The 19423-nt window shown below is 37.2% G+C and overlaps 1 non-coding gene across 1 annotated transcript; it reads left to right on the forward strand.

Moving 5' to 3' along the window:
* Window positions 1–15624: 15624 nt before the first annotated feature.
* On the forward strand, window positions 15625–15757 carry LOC111722131. The gene has a single exon (XR_002771060.1). It is a non-coding gene; the product is annotated as a small nucleolar RNA SNORA11 (small nucleolar RNA).
* The last annotated feature ends 3666 nt before the right edge of the window (window positions 15758–19423 follow it).

The raw sequence follows: 19423 nt of genomic DNA on the forward strand, positions 1-19423 counted from the left end.
GCACTCTACCCAGGGGGACAGCTTGAGGCTCTGTCTCCAAAAAAAAAAAAAATAATAAATGTCTTAACACAACAACTAAGAAAATGTCATGAAGGCTATGTTAACCAGTTGGATGAAAGTATTCCAAATTGTATATAGTAACAACCTGCTGTACCCCATGATAGTATTAATGTACACAGCTATGACTTAATAAAAACAATTTTAAAAAACTAGGGAAATAAATAGTCTGCTGCTTTGGCTTTTTCCATTGTAGTTCATGGTAATTTAGTTGCACAAAACAAAAATATTGGAATCATCATTGACTTTTCTTTTTCTCTTATTCTTTAAATATAATTGATCTGGAAACACTATTGGCCCTACCAAATTCGTCACTCTCTACAATAATACTACCCTGGCCCAAGCCACCATCATCTCTCAACTTGTTCATTGTAATTGCCTTTACCTGATTTTACTGTTGCTCTCCTACAGTCTATTCTGAAATAGTAGGAGTAATTGTTTTATTTTTAATTATTTTTTAATTTCATATTAATATGAGGATACAAATTATTAGGTTACAATCTTTGTGTTTGTTAGACAAAGTCCCTGTTGTAGTTGTGTCCCACACCCAGAAGGGTGTGCTATCTACCCTTACATTGTTCCCATTAAATAGGGGCACACAAATACCCCCTCTCCCCTCTACTTCCTCAACTTGAATTAAATTTAGTTTCTCTCTTGTGTAGGCATATATTAGTTCATCATTGGTTTATATTAGTATTGACTACATTGGACGCTTGCTGTTCCATTCTTGTGATACTTTACTAAAGAGAATGTCCTCCAACTCTATCTGGGTTAATACAAAAGATGTAAAGTTTCCATCTTTTTATAGCTGAGAATTATTCCATGGTATGCACATGCCACAGTGTATCAATCCATTCATAGGTTTATGGGCACTTGGTTGTTTCCACATCTTGGCAATTCTCATCAGCCCAAGAATCATACTCCAAAATTAATTATATCCTAGGGCACAAACCAAACCTCAACAAAATTACAAGAATTGAAATTATACCTTGTATCTTTTCAGACCACAAGAGAATAAAGGTGTCCAAGGGGACAAATAATTTTTCCTCTTTTGATCTCTGCTATGTCACCAGCATCTACTTGAGAGCCTCACAAATATTATGTACTCAAAAATAGTTGGGTAGGTGAATCTTGAATCATGCTTCATCTGGACTGCTTTTAAGGCTGTTCTTACCTAGATATGGGATGTCCCCTGAATTAATTCACTTTTTACCATTGTTATCTCACTTCCTCTGCATAGTCAGATGATTATTTTTTTTTTTGATACTCTCTACCTATTAAATGCTAGTTTCTGCTGCCACTACATACGTCAAAATTGTCTAATACTCACCTTCATGTACCTCTTATCTGTTCAAATGCCACTGGTCATTTCAATATCCCAGAACACAAATCACAGTCTACAATGTTGGTGTACCTCTAAATAATGTGTCTCTGCTCCAGTTATGAGGCTTTCTACATTATAGTCATCTCTTAGGCTTAAGCTTCTTGGAAGTATTAGGAAATGCCTTTTATCATATTTGTACCTTGATTTAGAAGAGCCATGTAGTAAACATTAATATATAAAGACCTCATGTGCTATAACACATTTAGTTTTATGCCTCCCATCTCCTAGGATACAAAATACATCTTGGGAGAGGGTTCAGAGTAGGTTTAAGCATCTTAGACTGAGTATGCCTTAATGATTTTGGAATGCCATGCACTGGATCAAACTTTCTCTTTTTCTAATCTCAGTTTCTCTTGCATGGTTTGACTAGCACTGCTAGACTTTATATTCTGCCATGTTGTAATCAACTGCGTGGTTCTGTAGTAACTTCTACTGTGACATCCCCATGCAATTTGGCAGATGTGCACCTATGCATGACACATAAACTATTAGTGCATAGATAAGTCAAGACCTTTTCTAGGAGATGAGTTGCATCTAATAAGGGCCTTTATCAAGAATGGGATTGCTAAAGTCTAGTCATCATAGGCCCAGCCTGCTCCAGCTATCTGTCAAATATGTCTAGGAAGGTGTTTGTGTAACAAAATGAAAGCAGATTTAGTTTTGTGAAGTATGGATGCTATTATATAAGGAAGATTGTGTCCTGGAAGTGTCAAGGAAAACTTAAACCCAGAAATTGCAGAAGTGTAGGGATATAGCAAATAAAATGGAAGAAGCTGAAATTAAACAAAAAAGATAACATTTTCTAATGCTAAAAAATTCTGTAATGCTGAAATTGTTGTATAATACATAATCTTATGGTTGTGGTAAATAACATGGTATGAAAATAGTGAAACTCAATGTCACCTACATATCTCAACTTAGACTTTCTAAATGACCACACCCAGTCCTTCAATATCGCAGCTTATGAACTTACTTTCAACAAAGGAGTAACATTTTGGAAGCAAATTAAGCCTGAATTTGTGTCATTGCTTTCAGAGAACACTAAGAATCTCATTATAGCAATTTTCATAAAATGAACTCCTGCCGCACGTTTCTCATATTTTAGCCTAGAGCGCCACTTAGTGGCTAGTATGGTTAATAGATGAAGCAGGAGTAAATGGTTTTGAGTGGTTTACGTTGTGCTAAGTTTAGTAGGAAAATGAATTACTGTTTCTATCTTCTGATTTTGGTACGACACTTAATTAAAATAACAAGTGCAGTAGAACTACAATCCAAATATAAAATAGTTGTAATTTCATTGAAACGCAGAGATTTGACACTGAAGGCCTAAGCTCAACTAGCCAGGTGACGAAATCCCTTTTCTCTCTCATCCTAACATTTTCTACTCCAAACAGCAGAAATTAGACCAACAGAGAGGAGTAAAAGGAAGAGGAATAGATGACAATAGCATAAATAAGCTTTTGGGTAAGGAGAGTGGTGACATCCAGACATGCTATGCAGAGCATACATATAAAAGAGATTTCAGTCTTTTTAATTTTTAGGGGAAAGGCTTTTGTTATCATTTTATTGCTAAAATAATACATGGACATTATAAATCACTGAGAATTTTATTTTATTTTTATAGATTTAAGGTGTAAAAGTGTAGTTTTGTGCAGTGGTTAATTCTGGCCTTTTAACGTAACCATCACTTGATAACCCAATATTTAGTTTTTCATCATTTATCCACTCCCACCCTCCCCCCTTTTGGCGTCTGCAATGTCTATTATCCCATTCTATATGGCTGTGTGTACCCATTGCTTACCTCAGACTTGTAAGTGAGAACATGTGGTATTTGATTTTCTATTCCTGAGTGGCTTCACTTAGGATAATGGTCTCCAGTTTTATGTTGCTGCAAAGGACATTATTTCATTCTTTATGGCAGGGTATTATTCTATGGAAAAAATATATATGAATAGATATAATGTTACATATATATATATATATATATCACATTTTTTTATTCATTCATTGGTTGATGGGCACTTAGGCTGATTCCATGTCTTTGTTATTATGAATAGTGCTGTGAGGAACATGTGAGTGTTGAATAATTTCTTTTGGGTAGATACCAAGTAGTGGGATTATTGTATCAAATGGTTGATCTATTTTAGCTCCTTGAGAAATCTCCACATTGTTTTCCGTAGAGATTGTTCTAACTTGCACCCCCACTAACAGTGTGTAAACATTCTCTTTGCTCTTCATCCTTGCCAACATCTATTATTTTTTGACTTTTTAGTGAAGGCCATTCTGACTAGAGTAAAATGTTATCTCATTCTGGTTTTAACTTGCATTTCTATGATGATTAGTGACGTTGAGCATTTTTTCATAGGTTTGTTGACCATTCGTACATCTTCTTTTGCAAAATGTTTTATCAAATAGACTTGTTTGTTTTTTCTCATTCAGTTGTTTGAATTCCTTACAGATTCTAGATTTTAATCCTTTGATGAGTGCATAGTTTGCAAATATTTTCTCCTATTCTATAGGTTTTCTGTTTACTCTTTTCATTATTCCTTTTTTAGGATATAAAAGTGTAAGTTTATTTTATATTAGACAAAGGGAAGAGAGTGGGTGAAGAGATGGAAAAGAGAGAGACAAGAAATCAGAGAGCAGGGAGTGAGAGAAGGGAAGATAAGGGCAGAGAGAAAAGGAACGAGAGAATGGTGTGGCATCCCAAAGAAAGTTCACTATTTCTTTTCCAGTGCAGAAACTTTTTAGTTTAATTAAGTCCAATTTGTTTATTTTTGTTTTTGTTACATTTGCTTTTCTGGTCTTAGATATAAATTTGTTGCTGGGGCTAATGTCATGAATTTTTTCCTAAGTTTTCTTCTAAAAATTTTTATGTTTTTCAGGTCTGACATTTAAGTCTTTGATGCATCCTGAGTAAATGTTCATATATGGTGAGAGATAAGGATCTAGATTCTGCGTATGAGTATCTAATTTTCTCAACACTGTAGAATAGGGTGTCCTTTCCCCAATGTATATTTTTGTCTGCTTTGTCAAACATCAGTTGGTTGCAGGTATGTGGTTTCATTTCTAGGTTCTCTATTCAGTTCCATTTATCTATGTGTCTATTTTTGTACCAGTATTGTGGTGTTTTGGTTACTATTGCTTTACAGTGTAATTTGAAGTCAGGCAATGTAATGCTTCCAGCTTCTCCCCCACCCCATATGTTGTTTAGAAGTGTGTTGCTTAATATCTGAGTATTTTGATATTTTCCAGCAATCTTTCTGTTATTGATATGAGTTTTCCAAAAGCAAACATTGTTCTATTGTTCTATTGTTTTCCAAAAGCAAACATTGTGTTATTTCTATCCATTTAAATATAAGGTATGTTTTGTGGCTCAGAATATGGCCTACCTTTGTGAATGTTCCATGTGAGCTTGAAAAGGATATGTATTCTGTTGTTTTGTTTTTGAACTACGTCATCTATAGATATTAGTTATATTTTGTTATTTGATGATGCTGCTCAAACAACTATATTTTTACCGATTTTCTGCCTGCTGTATCTATACATCTCTTATAGATGGCATTGAAGTATCCAACAATGCTAGTAAATTCATCTATTTCTCCTTGCAGTTTTATCAATTTTATTTATTTATTTATTTTGTATTAACATAAGGGTACATAAGGGTAAATACTTGTCTGTATTTGTAAGGTAGAGTCCCAGTTACAGTTGAGTTGTTGACCCAGAGGATGTGCCTCATATCTCAACATTACACTTGGTAGGTGGAAGTCCACCAAGCCTCCTCCCCTGCCTTTTCCCCCTCCTGAATTTAACTGAGTTTTTCTCTTGTGTGGGCCTCTAATTGTTTATCTGCTAGTTTTAAATTACTATTGAGTGCATGGGATGCTTGCTTTTCCATTCTTGAAATACTTATTAAGGAGAATGTTCTTCAGCTCCATCCAGGTAAACACAAATGATGCAAAGTCTCCATCTTTTTTATGGCTGAAGAGCATGGTATACATACCTCACAGTGTATTAATCCATTTATGGGTTAATGGGCACTTGGGTTGTTTCCTTATCTTTGTGATTGTGAATTGAGCTGCTATACACATTGGAGTGCAAATGTCCTTGCGATAAATTGATATTTCTTACCCTTGGTAGATGCCTAGTAGTAGGATTATAGGATCAAATGCGAGGTCTACTTTTAGTTCTTTAAGGATTCTCCACGCCTGTTTCCAAAAGACTGTATTAGTTTGCAATGCCACTAGCAGTGTAAAAGTGTTCCCTTCTCTCCACATTCACACCAGCATCTGTAGCTTTGAAACTTTGTGAGGTGGGCTATTCTCACTGGGGTTAGGTGATATCTCAAGGTGGTTTTGATTTGCATTTCTCTGATGATTACAGATGATGAACATGTTTTCATGTTCTTGTTGGCCATTTATCTGTCCTCCTGGGAGAAGGTTCTGTTCATGTCTCTTGCCCAATGATTAATGAGGTTGTTTGATCTTTTCTTGTTGATTTGCTTGAGTTCTCTGTAGGTTCTGGTTGTTAGCCCTTTGTCAGATTCATAACGCGCAAATATCTTCTCCAGTTCAGAAAGTTGTCTATTTGCTTTGTTGATTGTGCCCTTGGCTATGCAGAAGCTTTTTAGCTTTATCAGTCCCCATATATTTATTTTCCTGTTCCTGCAATTATCAATGGAATCTTCATAAAATCTTTCCCCAGGATTATATCAATAAGAGTTTTTCCTACACTTTCTTCTAGAGTTTTTATTGTTTCGTGTTATAGATTTAAATCTTTTATCCAGCCTGAGTTAACTTTGTAGGAAAGAGCTGCAGGTTTCAGTCTTTTACATGTGATTAATCTATTCTCCCAGCACCATTTATTAAATAGGGCTTGTTTTCCCCTGTGTATGTTTTTCTTTGGTTTATCAAAGATCAGACAGTGATATGAGGCTGGTTTTATCTCTGAGTTCTCTATTCTGTTCTATATGTCTGTGTCTCTATTTTTATGGTAATAACATGCTGTTTTGATCACTATAGACCTGTAGTATAATCTGAAGTCTGATAATGTAATGCCTCTGGATTTTTTTTTATTAGAATTGTAGTGGCTATTCTGGTTTTGTTTATGGTTCCATACAAAATGAAGAGCTGGTTTTTCAAGTTCTTTGAAGTATGATGTTGGTGATTTAATTGGGATTGTGTTAAATCTGTAGATCACTTTGGGAAGAATAGATATTTTTTAACAATGTTGACTCTTTCCAGCCATGAGCATGATATATGTTCTTCCATTTGTTAACATCTTCTGCTATTTCTTTTCTAAAAGTTTCATAGTTCTTTCAGTAGAAATCTCTCACATCCTTTGTTAGGTATATACCAAGGTATTTCATCTTCTTTGAAGCTCCTGTGAAGGGTATTGTGTCTTTGATTTGATTCTCAGCTTGACTGTGGTTGGAGTATATGAAGGCTACTGATTTGTAGACATTGATTTTATAGTCCCAAGATGTTGCTGTATTTCTTGATCACTTCCAGGATTGTCATGATTGAGTCTTTAGATTTTCTATGTACAAGATCATATTATCTGCCAAGAGTGAAATTTTGACCTCCTCTGTCCCCATACCTTTGATGTTGTTCTATTGCCTGATTGCATTAGCTAGGACGTCCAGCACTATGTTGAATAATAGTAGAAAAAGTGGACATCTTTGTCTGGCTCCAGTTCTAAGCAGAAATGTATTCATTTTTACTCCATTGTAGATCCAGTTCAGTGGTGGTAGATTCTCATTAGCTTTTACTTGTCTGGGAAAGACTTTACTTCATCATTTATTTTGCTTTTTATTTTTTATTTTTTGTTTTTAGACAGAGTCTCAAGCATCACTTTGAGTAGAGTGCCATGGTGTCATCATAGCTCACAGCAACCTCCAACTCTTGGACTCAAGCCATCCTCTTGCCTCAGTTTTTTGTATTTTTAGTAGAGACAGGATCTTGCTCTTGCTCAGGCTGATGTTGAACTCCTGAGATCAAGCAATCCACCTCCCTCAGCCTCCAAGAGTGCTAGGATTACAGGTGTTAGCCACTGCACCCAACCTCTCCTTCATTTATGAAGCATACTTTAGCAGTGCTATCCTTTGAAAATACTTAAGATAGGAAATACCAATTTAGATTATTTCTCCTGGCTTCTAAAGCTTCTGCTGAGAAGTCCATTGTTAGCCTGATGGGCTTTCTTTATAGGTGCTTAGGTACTTTTTCCTTGCAAAACTTTTTTTCATGTTGACTTTAGATAGTCTGATGACTTTATACCATCTATCTCACAATGTATCTTTCTGCTATTCACTGAGCCTCTTGTACTTGGATGTCTAGATGTCTTAGAAAACCAGGGAAGTTTTCCTCAATTATTCCCTCAAACAGGTTTTCCGTACTTTCTACTTATTTTCCTTTGTCCCTCAGGAATAGCCATGACTTCTAAGTTTGGATACTTTACATGAGACCATATTTCTCAAAGGCTTTGTTCATTTGTTTAAGTTCTTTCTTCTTTCCAAGTCTTTCAAAGACTTGTTTTCAAGTGATGAAATTCTTTCTTTTGATTGGTATATTTTGTTTGAGCTTTTAATTGCATTTTGTAATTTCTTCAATAAGTCTTTCCAGAAGTTCTGCCTGTTGTTTATTTAAAGGCCTATCTCTTTAGTAAATTTTTCACTGGTCTTCTGAATTTTTTTTCTGGTTTCTTTTTGTTGGTTTTAAACTTTCTCTTGGATCTCATTGAGTAGCCTTACAATTCATCTTTTAAATTCTTTATCTTCCAATTCAGAGTTTTCATTATAGTTGGGATCCATTGCTAGAGGGCTAGTGTGATCTTCTGGAGGTGTCGAAAATACTGTTTTTCATACTGATAGAGTTCTTATACTCGTTTCTTCTCACATGGTTAAATTGCTCACACTACTGGTCACACTACTTAGTTTTTAAATTTACTATCATTTGGATGGGACGTTAATTTTTTTCTCTTATTATTGTCCCCTTTGAGGGTATGCCTGTAGTGAATGTTACAACTTTGGGTACTTTCAGGGAGTCAAGGGTCTTTATGAGTTCCTTGGTTATGGGTAATCTTTGTTTAGTGGCTGTCTTAAATGTTGGTCATGGTAGTAATATCTGTGGGACTAAAATTGCAGAAGTAACAAGAAGCTTATGTAGTTATGAAGCCCTAAACCCTTCAGAGAGCAGGATTTGAATTGTGTTGTGCAGTTCAACCACCAGACCAGTAGGTGGTGCATATGTGCCAGCTGTAGCAGAAGATGATAAGTGAGTGAGCGGTCTCTTTTTACTATGACAGCAGTTGATGGAATTCCAAATGTCCTGCCTTCCCTGTTTAGCCAAGGGCAGGGGTGGGAGGAAACCTGGGCAAAGTTGGATTGCCAAGTTCACCCTTGTACACTCCAATAATGAGTGGAAGTTCCATCCCTAAAATAAGTGGTGAAAGCTCATTTTGAAATGTGCTGAGGTCTCTCCCGGTGGCAGAGGAAGGAAGCGACCCAGCTCCGTGACCTGGGTAGGCAGAAACAATGTTATCTACCTGGTTATCACATCCCTGTACTGGGGCTCCTGACTTTCAGTTCAGATTGACACTGCCACTTATTTCTAGGCCATAGTATAGCTGAAGGTTGCAGAAAACCCCCATTCCCAACTCTCCACTGAGAGGGCCTCAGGGTAAAACTTCTTTCCTCAGCCCAAAACAGACAACTTTGCAGCCACCTGTGCTCCACTGAAAGAAGTTGCCACTCCTTGAAAGAAGGGGTGTGGACCCCACCCTCTATGCAGGCCTAGGTGAAGCATAGTGGGCATGCTGTCAGTGGGAGTGCAGCCACCCCCAAATGCCTTAGAATATCCACACCCTGGAACATCTGTTCCAATCCCACCCCCACCACAAGGAAATAGGCATGGTTGTGTCCACAGCAGTTGGTGACAGTGGAAAGAAAAGTCCTCATGTCCATGTCTATTTCTGGGCACTGGTGCCACCTAGTTGCTGGGCCAGAATTGCTTTCCTTCCCTGCAGAGCCCAATGTTACATCCATGTCTCTCCCGAGAAGAGAGCAGGCATTTTCCACTTACAAGTGAGGAACTCTCAAGTGAAGTAGAGCATGTTCCCTGGTCATTTTTGTCTCAAGAAACACTTGGCACACTGCACTGTCCTCTCCTCTGGGGCAGCCTGACCTGACGGTTAGAACACCAGAAATCCCACAGTTCCCTGGGGACCCATTAGGCCCCTGTGGCTGCTGCAGTCCAAGTGAGTGCTAGGGAACATTTTCAAGGAATCCAGTGATGCGGAGACATAAAGAGTGAGATTATCTAAGCAGAGCAGCTGGAGAAACTTTGCCACTCCATGTAGGGAGGAGATTAGGGGTTTTCTGCAGCCCCATGGAAGCAGTCATGGCTGCATTCACAGCATGGGAGGAGGAGTTTCTCTCTCTACATCCCTTTGCAACACCACTGCTGCTTGGCCCCTGGGGCTGACCTACTCCTCAGTACCCAGCTCCATACTTTTGTCTCCACTGGGAGGGGTACAGATATTTTTGGCTCACAAGTGGGTACCTCTCAAGTGGAGGAAGGGCAGGTGCTCTGGTTTCTTTTGTCCCAAGGGATGCTTTGACATGTACCTTTACCTTTCCTTAGGAGCAGCCTGTGCTGAGTGTTAAAACTCCTAGCTCCCCTGGGTCCCATCAGAACTTTGTGGTAGTCACAGTCCATGCAGGCAGTGGAGAATGCTTATGAGGAGGTCCAATGATGAGAAGACAGAGGCTCACAATGGGTGCACAAGGAGTGTGCTGCTGCCTCAGCTGGGGTCTGGGGTGAGGGCAAGTGACTCTGTGTGCATTTGCCATCCCATGCTTTGCTCTTAAGAGGTCCCTTAATTGCTATCCATAGGAGTGCTTTAGCTTACAAGGGTAAAGGGGCTCCCCAACAGTTCAGGAGTCAGCAATCTGCCATGGGAGGGGAAGGTAAATAAAAATACTTCCAATGAGCCTTTTCATGGGACTCTAAGTTTCATGGTGGCCAATCTCTGCCAAATTCCTGATTCCTTCTTATTTTACAACTGCGAGCTTCTCCCTACAGACTTTTCTTTCTTTTTTTTTTTTTATTGAATGGTAACTATGTACATTAATGCACTTCAGACTTTTCAGTAGGTTATGGCACCCTTCCCTCAGTCTTTCACTAGGGCCCTGATTACTCATGTGTAACTTTGGTTCTTCTTTCTGAGGAGAAATGGCAACCAATGTCTCTAGTCAGCCACCTTGAAAAAATATAATTCAGAAAATTGTGTATTTTTATGTTTTTATACTTTTTTATTTTATTATATTTTTTCATTTATATCTTTCAATTATATGTGAGGAGTGACAATTAAGTTCATGTACTTGTCATCACGTGATTATGTTTGCAGCATTGTACAAATGACTGAGTAAGGTTTCAAAACCTTGGTACATAAATGTCTCACAGCTGTGTTCGTGTCGACATGTGGCAGTGTCTTGCTGAATGGCATTCATTCTTGTTGTGTGTTTTTGTGTGCTGTTGCAAGAATGTCAGAGCTTGAATTAGAGCAATGAACAAACATTAAATTTCACCTCCAGAGTGGAGGTGAAATCTGAGACATGTTATTCAAAGGTGAAATCTGGGACATGTTAGTCCAAGTTTATGGGGATAATGCCAGGAAGAAAACAGCAGTGTACAAATGGATGAAACATTTTTCTGAGGGAAGAGAAAGTGTCACTGATAAAGAGAGGTCAGGACAGCCAGCAATGAGCAGAACTGATGAAAATATTGCAAAAATTCAATGAATTGTGTGTCAACCATTGACTGTGAGAAGCATAACAGGCCAAATAAACATTGATAAAGAAACAGGAAAATCTTAGCTGAAAATCTTGGCATGGAAAAGATGTCTACAAAAATGGTCCCAAAGGAGCTCACTGATGAACAAAAGCAAAGAGTTCACAGGACACTGTCTGTAAGGAAGTTTTCAGCCAGTAAACAAATAACTATATTAAAACCCCCTCCCTAATCACTTGATCTGTCCCTCAGTGCCTTTTTTCCTTACCTGAAGATAATGAAATAATGAAAGGAAGACATTTTGATGACATTCAGGACATCAAAGGTAATACAAGGACAGCCTTAAATGTTCCAAAATTGTGTTGAAGGATGGAATAGGCACTGGCATCAGTGCATAGATTCTCAAGGGGAATACTTCAAAGGTAACTATGGTGATATTCAGTAATGAGGTATGTAGCACTTTTTCTAGAATCAGTTCATGGACTTAATTGTCAGACTTCATATTACATTCTTTATGTAAAGTCATGTGTAGTCTGATGCCTATGTAGATGATTAACTTTTAACACTTTAGTGTCTTTTTTTACGCACATGTTCTATATAACATAACGTTTTTCTATCTTAATCCAAAATTTTAAATTAAACTGAACATTATTCAATGGTACTGGAAATCAGAGTAATGATTATCTCAATGCAGGGGGTAGATATTAACTAAGAAAGAATCTAGAAAGAAATTACTGGGGGCATTGGACACTACATCTTCATCTGAGTGATGTTTACACACAAATGTATATGCATCTATGTTTGTGTACAATTTATCCATTAAATTTTATACTCAAAGTTAATGTACATCTCAATAAAATATATCTCAGAAAATATTAAATGGAAGATTAATTTTAATTCCACTTGAGATACATGACATCCATTATCAGTTTGTTGAATTCTTCCATAATTGAAAAAGTAATACTTGTGCATGACTAAATATTCTAAGAGTGGACATAGAAAATGAAAAATAGGTATTTCACTCACTCAGGTACCTTTTTCCCCTTCTTAGAGGCAATATTTATTCATGTTAAAAGTTACTATGTAATATAATAGACAATATAAATGATTCTCAATTACACTATGTACATTTTTGTACCTTGCTTTATCTCTTTAATAAATCTTAAAGATTATTCCATATTTACATACATAGGTATAGCATATTTTTCTCAATGACATGGTATTTCACTGTAATAATTTACCATACTTTTAAACCAAATGTTTAGTGATGAAAATTCAGTGTTTTTTAGCTCGGTGCCTATAGTTTAGCAGCTAGGGCGCCAGTCACATACACTGGAGCTGGTGGGTCCAAATCCAGCTCGGGCCTGTCAAACGACAATGACAACTACAACCAAAAAATAGCCAGGCATTTTGGCAAGTGACTGTAGTCCCAGCTACTTGGGAGGCTAAGGCAAGAGAATTGTTTAAGCCCAAGAGTTTGAGGTTGCAGTGAGCTATAATACCATGGCACTCTACCCAGGATGATATAGTGAGACTCTGTCTAAAAAAAAAAAAAATCCATGTTTTTCCCCTGATCTGGTACTAATTACAACCAATCCTGCAACAAATATCCTTGTGCATATACCTGGTCACATGTGTGAGTATATCTATAATATATATTAGTATTTCTAGAAGTAGAAATTGCTCGATCCATGGGAATGTGTATTCTAAAAGATATTGCCAAATTGCCTTGCAATGAGATTGAAACATAGCACATATAACAGCATATTACAAGTAGGATGATACCAAAATGTTTAACCTTTGTCAGTCTGACAGGTGAAAAATGCATCTTAATCTTATCCCTAGAATCTACCTACCAATTGTAGGGGAATGAGGAATGCCCAAGGACCGGGAGCCCAGGCATGATAGGATTTTGAAAGTGACTTAGAACTAATTATCATGTCATTAGCTGTCCAGAAAAGTGGTTACATGGTTAACATCTAAACATAAGGAGGGCCCCACACAAACAGTATAAAACAGAAGCCCGGATCATTACCAGGGCCTTGTCTTTGTCACAGCAAGGGAGGCCTATTCATTGTCTATGCCAAACATAAACGTTGCTCTGTAAACCAGTATCTTACTCTTCCTCAATCAACTTTGTTTCACACTTATCTTACAAAAAAAAACATACTATATTTGTTCTCATTCCCTTTTACTTTGTTATAAGTGGGTCCAAACATATTTTCTTAAACCTGTATGTTATTCATATTTCTTTTTTTTAGTAAAATTTTATTTTATTTATTTATTTATTTATTTATTTATTTATTTTGAGACAGAGCCTCAAGCTGTCCCCCTGGGTAGAGTGCTCTGGCATCACAGCTCACAGCAATCTCCAACTCCTGGGCTCAAGCGAGTCTCTTGCCTCAGCCTCCCAAGTAGCTGGGATCATGGGCGCCTGCCACAATGCCTGGCTATTTTTTGGTTGTAGCCATCATTGTTGTTTGGCGGGCCGAGGCTGGATTCGAACCCGCCACCTTAGGTGTATGTGGCTGGCACCTTAGCCACTTGAGCCACAGGTGCTGAGCCAAAATTTTATATTTCTTGGATTACATGGATTGAACTCCCTTTTTTCTATTATTATTATTTCAGGTTAATTTGAGGGTACGAAGAATTAGGTTACAATGTTTGCATTTGTTAGGTAGAGTCACTCTTATAGTTGTGTCCCACCCCCAAGAAGTGTGCCCTTTACCCTAACATTGTGCCCATTAAGTAGGAACACAACCATCCCCTCTCTCCTCCCCTCTCCCTGCCTTTTCATTACCCCCTCTTTGCTCCTATAGTCCTGAGGTTCCCCTTTCCCACCAAGAGATGCTACAGGAACCTTACACACACAAAAGAAAACCAAATAGCCAAGGCAATCTTAAGCAAAACAAAGAAAACTGTAGGTATCATGACATCTAATTTCAAAATATATTTCAAAGCTATATTAATGTAAACAGCATGGTTTAAAAAAATGGATACCTTCTTGCCACTTCTCTCCTTCATCCTGGGCTATAGTTGTGATCTATCTTCACAAGAAAGTGTGAGTAATTATAAATTGATTTCATAAAAGTACTGAGTACATTGGATACTTTTTCTTCCATTCTTGAGATATTTTACTAAGAAGAATATATACCCCAGAAATGCATAAATGTATTCATGATGTATGTGTATATGACTTAATAAAAGGAAAAAAATAAAAAATAAACGGATACCTTGACCAATGCAACAGAATAGAGAGCCAAGAAATGAACTCACAAATTTATGGTCAATTTGTTTTAGACAAAGGTGCCAGAAACACTGTTGGGGCCTGCAACTGGCCAGGTCTCTGGTTGTGGCTTATCTATTGTCCAGACATGGACCACTGTGCTATCTTGTTTGGGAAAAATTGCCCTTAAGTGCCTGAGGTCTATTCGCCTTAGCAGAAGGTAGAGAGAGAGAGAAACAATCTTTGAGGGAGAGAAACAGTCCTAGTAAAAGAGTTAATCTTAGCAGTCCTCTTTGAAGGGCCTCTGGGAGAGTGGCCCTGTGAGCAGGAGAAGCGAAAGTGTCCAAGAGTCCATGAAAGAATGAGTGCTACCCAACTGCCTTCTCCTGCAGCTACTTATAAATGTGACCTAGTGGCTATTAGGACCACAGGTGTAGAAACTTCCAATCATTGATTTTCTCCTCTCCTGTGCTCTCGTGTTAAGGAAAGCTGAATCCCTTCCCCATACCCTTATCACCAAGGTGTTATATTACCAAGATGTTACTGGTGTTTCTCATAATTACAAAGTGTTCCAAGCTTAGCTCTCGCTTTTCCTTTCCTTGAGCTACATGGTCTGCTACAAACACATATCAGGAAAAGGATAGTCTCTTCAATAAATGGCAGTGGGAAGTGGAAAGTAAATTATGAGGGAATGGGGAATGGTTAAAGTGTAAAAGTTTTTATACATAAAAATGAATAATTGTTTATATGTGTCAAAATTGCTAAAAGAATAAATTTCAAATGTTCTCAAGATAAACTGATAATATGTTTATTAGCTTGATTTAATTTTCCCACATTGTATACTCATGTCATAACATCATTCGTTACTCTATAAATATATACAATTATAATTTATCAATGTTCAACTTTAAAAATTGTTACAATCTGTGGGCTTAATCAAAAAAGCATGGTACTGGCATTAAAATAGATATAGACCAGTGGTATGGAATTGAGAATCCAGGAAAAAAATGCATACATTTACAGTCAATTCATTTTTAACATGGGCATTAAGATAGTTCAATTGGAAAAAACAGTGTTTCCAACTAATGTTTCTGGTACAAGAGAATATCCACACGTAAAAAGAAAAAAAAAAACACTTTAATCCCTATCTCACACCATACTCAAAAATTAAAGTGGATCAAAGACCTAAATGCACTAAAGAGTGGCTCCTCTGTTTATAACACACCCAACGGCAATCTGGGGTGATTGTAATGAGGGGCACATAAAACTTGTGGCCTCCAAATGAACAGATTCCCTACAGGTGAAGAAAAAGAAAATTATAAAATGTATGTGGTGGGTATATGGGCGATCACCGTATAATTTTTTCAACTGTACTACGTGTTTGAAAAATTGCCTAATGAAATTTTCAGAAAATTAAAAAATAAAAAAAAGACCTAAATGCAAATCTAAACTATAAAGCTCTCAGAAGAAAAAAAAAAAAAAAACTGCTGGAAAAAGTCATGACAATGGATTTCTTTGAGATGACACAAAAAGCACAACAACCAAAGACAAAAAATAAATCAGAGTTCATGAAAATCAAAAACTTTTGTGGTAAAAATAAAAGTATTAGTAAAATGAAAATATGGAAAGGTGAAAATGCTGGAAAATATTTGTAGATGCCTTAAACATAAAATATATATAAAGAAGTCTTACAACTCAACAACAAAAAGAGAAACAATCCAATTAAAATAGGCAAATGACATGAACATATATTTCTCCAAAGAAGGTATAAGAATGGATAAGCATCACATAAAAAGATGCTCAACATCATTAGTCATGAGGGAAATGCAAATCAAAGACACAATGTGATACCAGGTCACATCCATTAGGATGGCTGGATTATAAAACATGGAGGATAACAAGTGTTTTTCTATGATGTGAAGAAATTGAAACCATCATATGTTGATAGTGGGAATGTAAAATGGTGCAGCCACTTTAGAAAACAATTTGGGAAATCCCCAGGAAATCAGCCTAGAGTTATCATATGCCCCAGCAATTACGTTCCTAGGTCTATTCCAAAGCAATGAAAATTTTATATGTATATATACATATTCAAAGATGTATATGAATGTACATAACAGCATTGCTCATAATAATCAAAAATGGAAACAACCCATATGTTCTTCTGATGAAGGAATAAATAAAATGTGCTATATTCATACCATAGAATATTATTCAGCAATAAAAAGGAGTAACCACTACTTCAAATGAGGTTTCTTTTGGGTGATAAAAATGTTTTAAAATTTGTTCACGATGATGGCTGTGCCTTTGTAAATATATGAGAAAAACAGTGAATTGTTTTTAAAGGAGTGAACTTTATAGTATGAAAATTATAATCAATAAAGCTGTGTTTAAAGAGTAAGTGAACATATCATGTGAGCAGTAAGTTATGTGAGTCTGGAGCTCAGAAGTGTGATACAAGCAGGAAATAAGTATTTGGGTGCTGTCTGTAGACAGATGATATTAAAATACATGAGAATACATGTTATGACATAAGGAGAATTTGTAAGTAGAAGAGATAGAAGGTATTAGAACTGAGCCCTGAGACATTCGAATATTCAGAGGTCAGAGAGATGAAAAGACCAAGAGAGGATGCAGGAAGAAATGAGGCCAGTTGGTGGAGTTGTGCATTTGAGGAGCATGATGTAACAGTGGGAGCATATGGAAATTCACTAATGGTAGTTTTTATTTTCTCAGTGAGGTAGTGAAGCAGGTCATTAGGTAAGAATGAGAATGAGGGAGGAGACTTTGGAATATTAAGGACAAAGGAGAAAATGTGAGGTTTTCATCTTGGACAGTTGGGACAGTGAGTGAACTAGGGAAATGTGGTGTGGGTTACAGGGCAGGCATTGCCATCCCAGGTATGGTTTCCTGTCATGAATTTAAAATGAGACCAGTTAGCACAGTTGTGTATTTTCTTTAACCAGAGCCAACTGTGCTGGTGTGGGTGTCAAAGAGATGAAGAGTGCAATTCAAGGAAATCTGTGTTTTTGTCAAGCTAAAGAAAGGCAATGGAGTTAAGTTGTAGGCAAAAGGTTCCTCATGTTGATTGGTCATAGAATCTTAGATGAGAAAGTAAGGGGTGAAGGTTATTTGAGTGAGGATAAAGGACAGTGAAAAGGTGAAACAGATTATGGGTCCATATGGAGTCAAAGGATTCTTTTTTTCTTCTTTTGCAGTCTTGGCTGGGGCTGAGCTTGAACCTGCCACCCCAGGTATATGGGGCCGGTGCCCTACTCCTTAAGCCACAGGCCCTGCCCCAGGATTCTTGAGGCTTAGTGAGAGAGGAACTCAGCTAGAAAAATAAAGGTGGTGATCTGAGAGTGGGACACTCAAAAACAAGCTTATGAAAAACATACATTTACTGGTAATCGTAAGGTAGAGGGTATTACTGCAGGAGTGTGGGACTGAGATAATGTAATCAAATCTATTGCATAGGAAGTCATGTACTACAGGTGAAAGGATATTGATAGACTCACCTAAGTAGATATTTACATTATCAAGAATTATAATAGTAGTAGTATTGGAGAAAGCCAGTTCTAAGAGAGGCCGGGTGGAGGGACGGTAATCAGTGGGACCTCACCTATGGTGCATATTGCAAAGGTACATATCAAATTTATTAAGAGTAGAGTATGAATGTCCTAACACAACAATTATGTAAGTGAGGTGAAGGCTATGTTAACCAGTTTGATGTAAGCACTCCAAATTGTATATAAAATCAGCACATTGTTCCCTGTAAATGCATTAATGTACACAGTTATGATTTAATAAACAAAAAAAGAATGAGGAGTACTACATGCAAATCTTTGCCCCTCCAAAATTCTCACTGAAACTTCATCCCCAACTCAAAGGTATTAAGAAGTGAGGCCTTTAGGAGATAATCAGGCCATGAGGTCTCTGTCCTCGTGGATGGAATCATTGCCTTATAAAAAGGATTGAGGGAGTGAGTTTGCCCTTTCCATCCCTTTCTGCCCTTCCATCTCTTCTGCCAGGTAAGGCCACAGTGACACACCAATAATGTGCCATCATAGAAGCAGAGAGCAGCACTCACCCAGACACTGAATCTGCTGGTACCTTTATCCTTGGACTTTTCCATCTCCAGAACTATGAACAATACATTTCTGTTCTTAATAAACTACCTAGTTGCAGGTATTTTGTTAAAATAGCACAAATGAACTAAGATGAAGAGGAATGGTGTGGGGCCAATATAGGACTGTAAGGAGGAGGGAGGGGTAATAGGTAGTATGGCCTGACAGCAATACACTCAAAGGTAAAGGCTATCAGGGAGAATGGAGGGACAATGCTCTAAATGGGACAATTGTTTGGAATCTGCAGCAGGACATAGAGGAAGGAGATAAGAGGGATTGTAGAGAGCGTGATGGGAGATAATTAGAACTTTCTGGCCTTTGTCATCAATAGCAATGATGTTTCATTTAATTTTTTAACTTAATTTTTTTATTAAGTCATAAATACTATTGTCTAAATCGTATACATTAGTGCATTTATGGGGTACAATGTGCTGATTTTATATACAATTTGGAATGCTTACTGGTTAACACAGCCTTCACCTCACTTAATTATTGTGTTAAGACATTTATACTCTACACTTAATTTCTTTTATTACACACTAAGCTTAATTTTTTATATGTAGGTGACAAGATAATTTGTTCCCACTGCATTTCCATTCCCTCAGGAAAGTATACCTTTTCCTTGGTAGGTACAGCGATTATATGGTAGAATCTAAGGCAAAACTTGTCTTAAAATCTCTTGCTGGACTTTTTGGGCACAATTATATTAGTCATTCTCAAGAAGTAAGGGACAGAAGTAAATGTATTTTTATATGGAATGGCGTGAAGACAGAAGTATAAGAGCTTAGGGGAGGGAAGAAAATTCACCAGGAATGGGAAAGGGTAAGAGGAACTATGGTTT

The sequence above is a fragment of the Otolemur garnettii genome, unplaced genomic scaffold (genome assembly GCF_000181295.1).
Source record: "Otolemur garnettii isolate 467f Iridium unplaced genomic scaffold, OtoGar3 scaffold00216, whole genome shotgun sequence".
NCBI classification, from domain to species: Eukaryota; Metazoa; Chordata; class Mammalia; order Primates; family Galagidae; genus Otolemur; species Otolemur garnettii.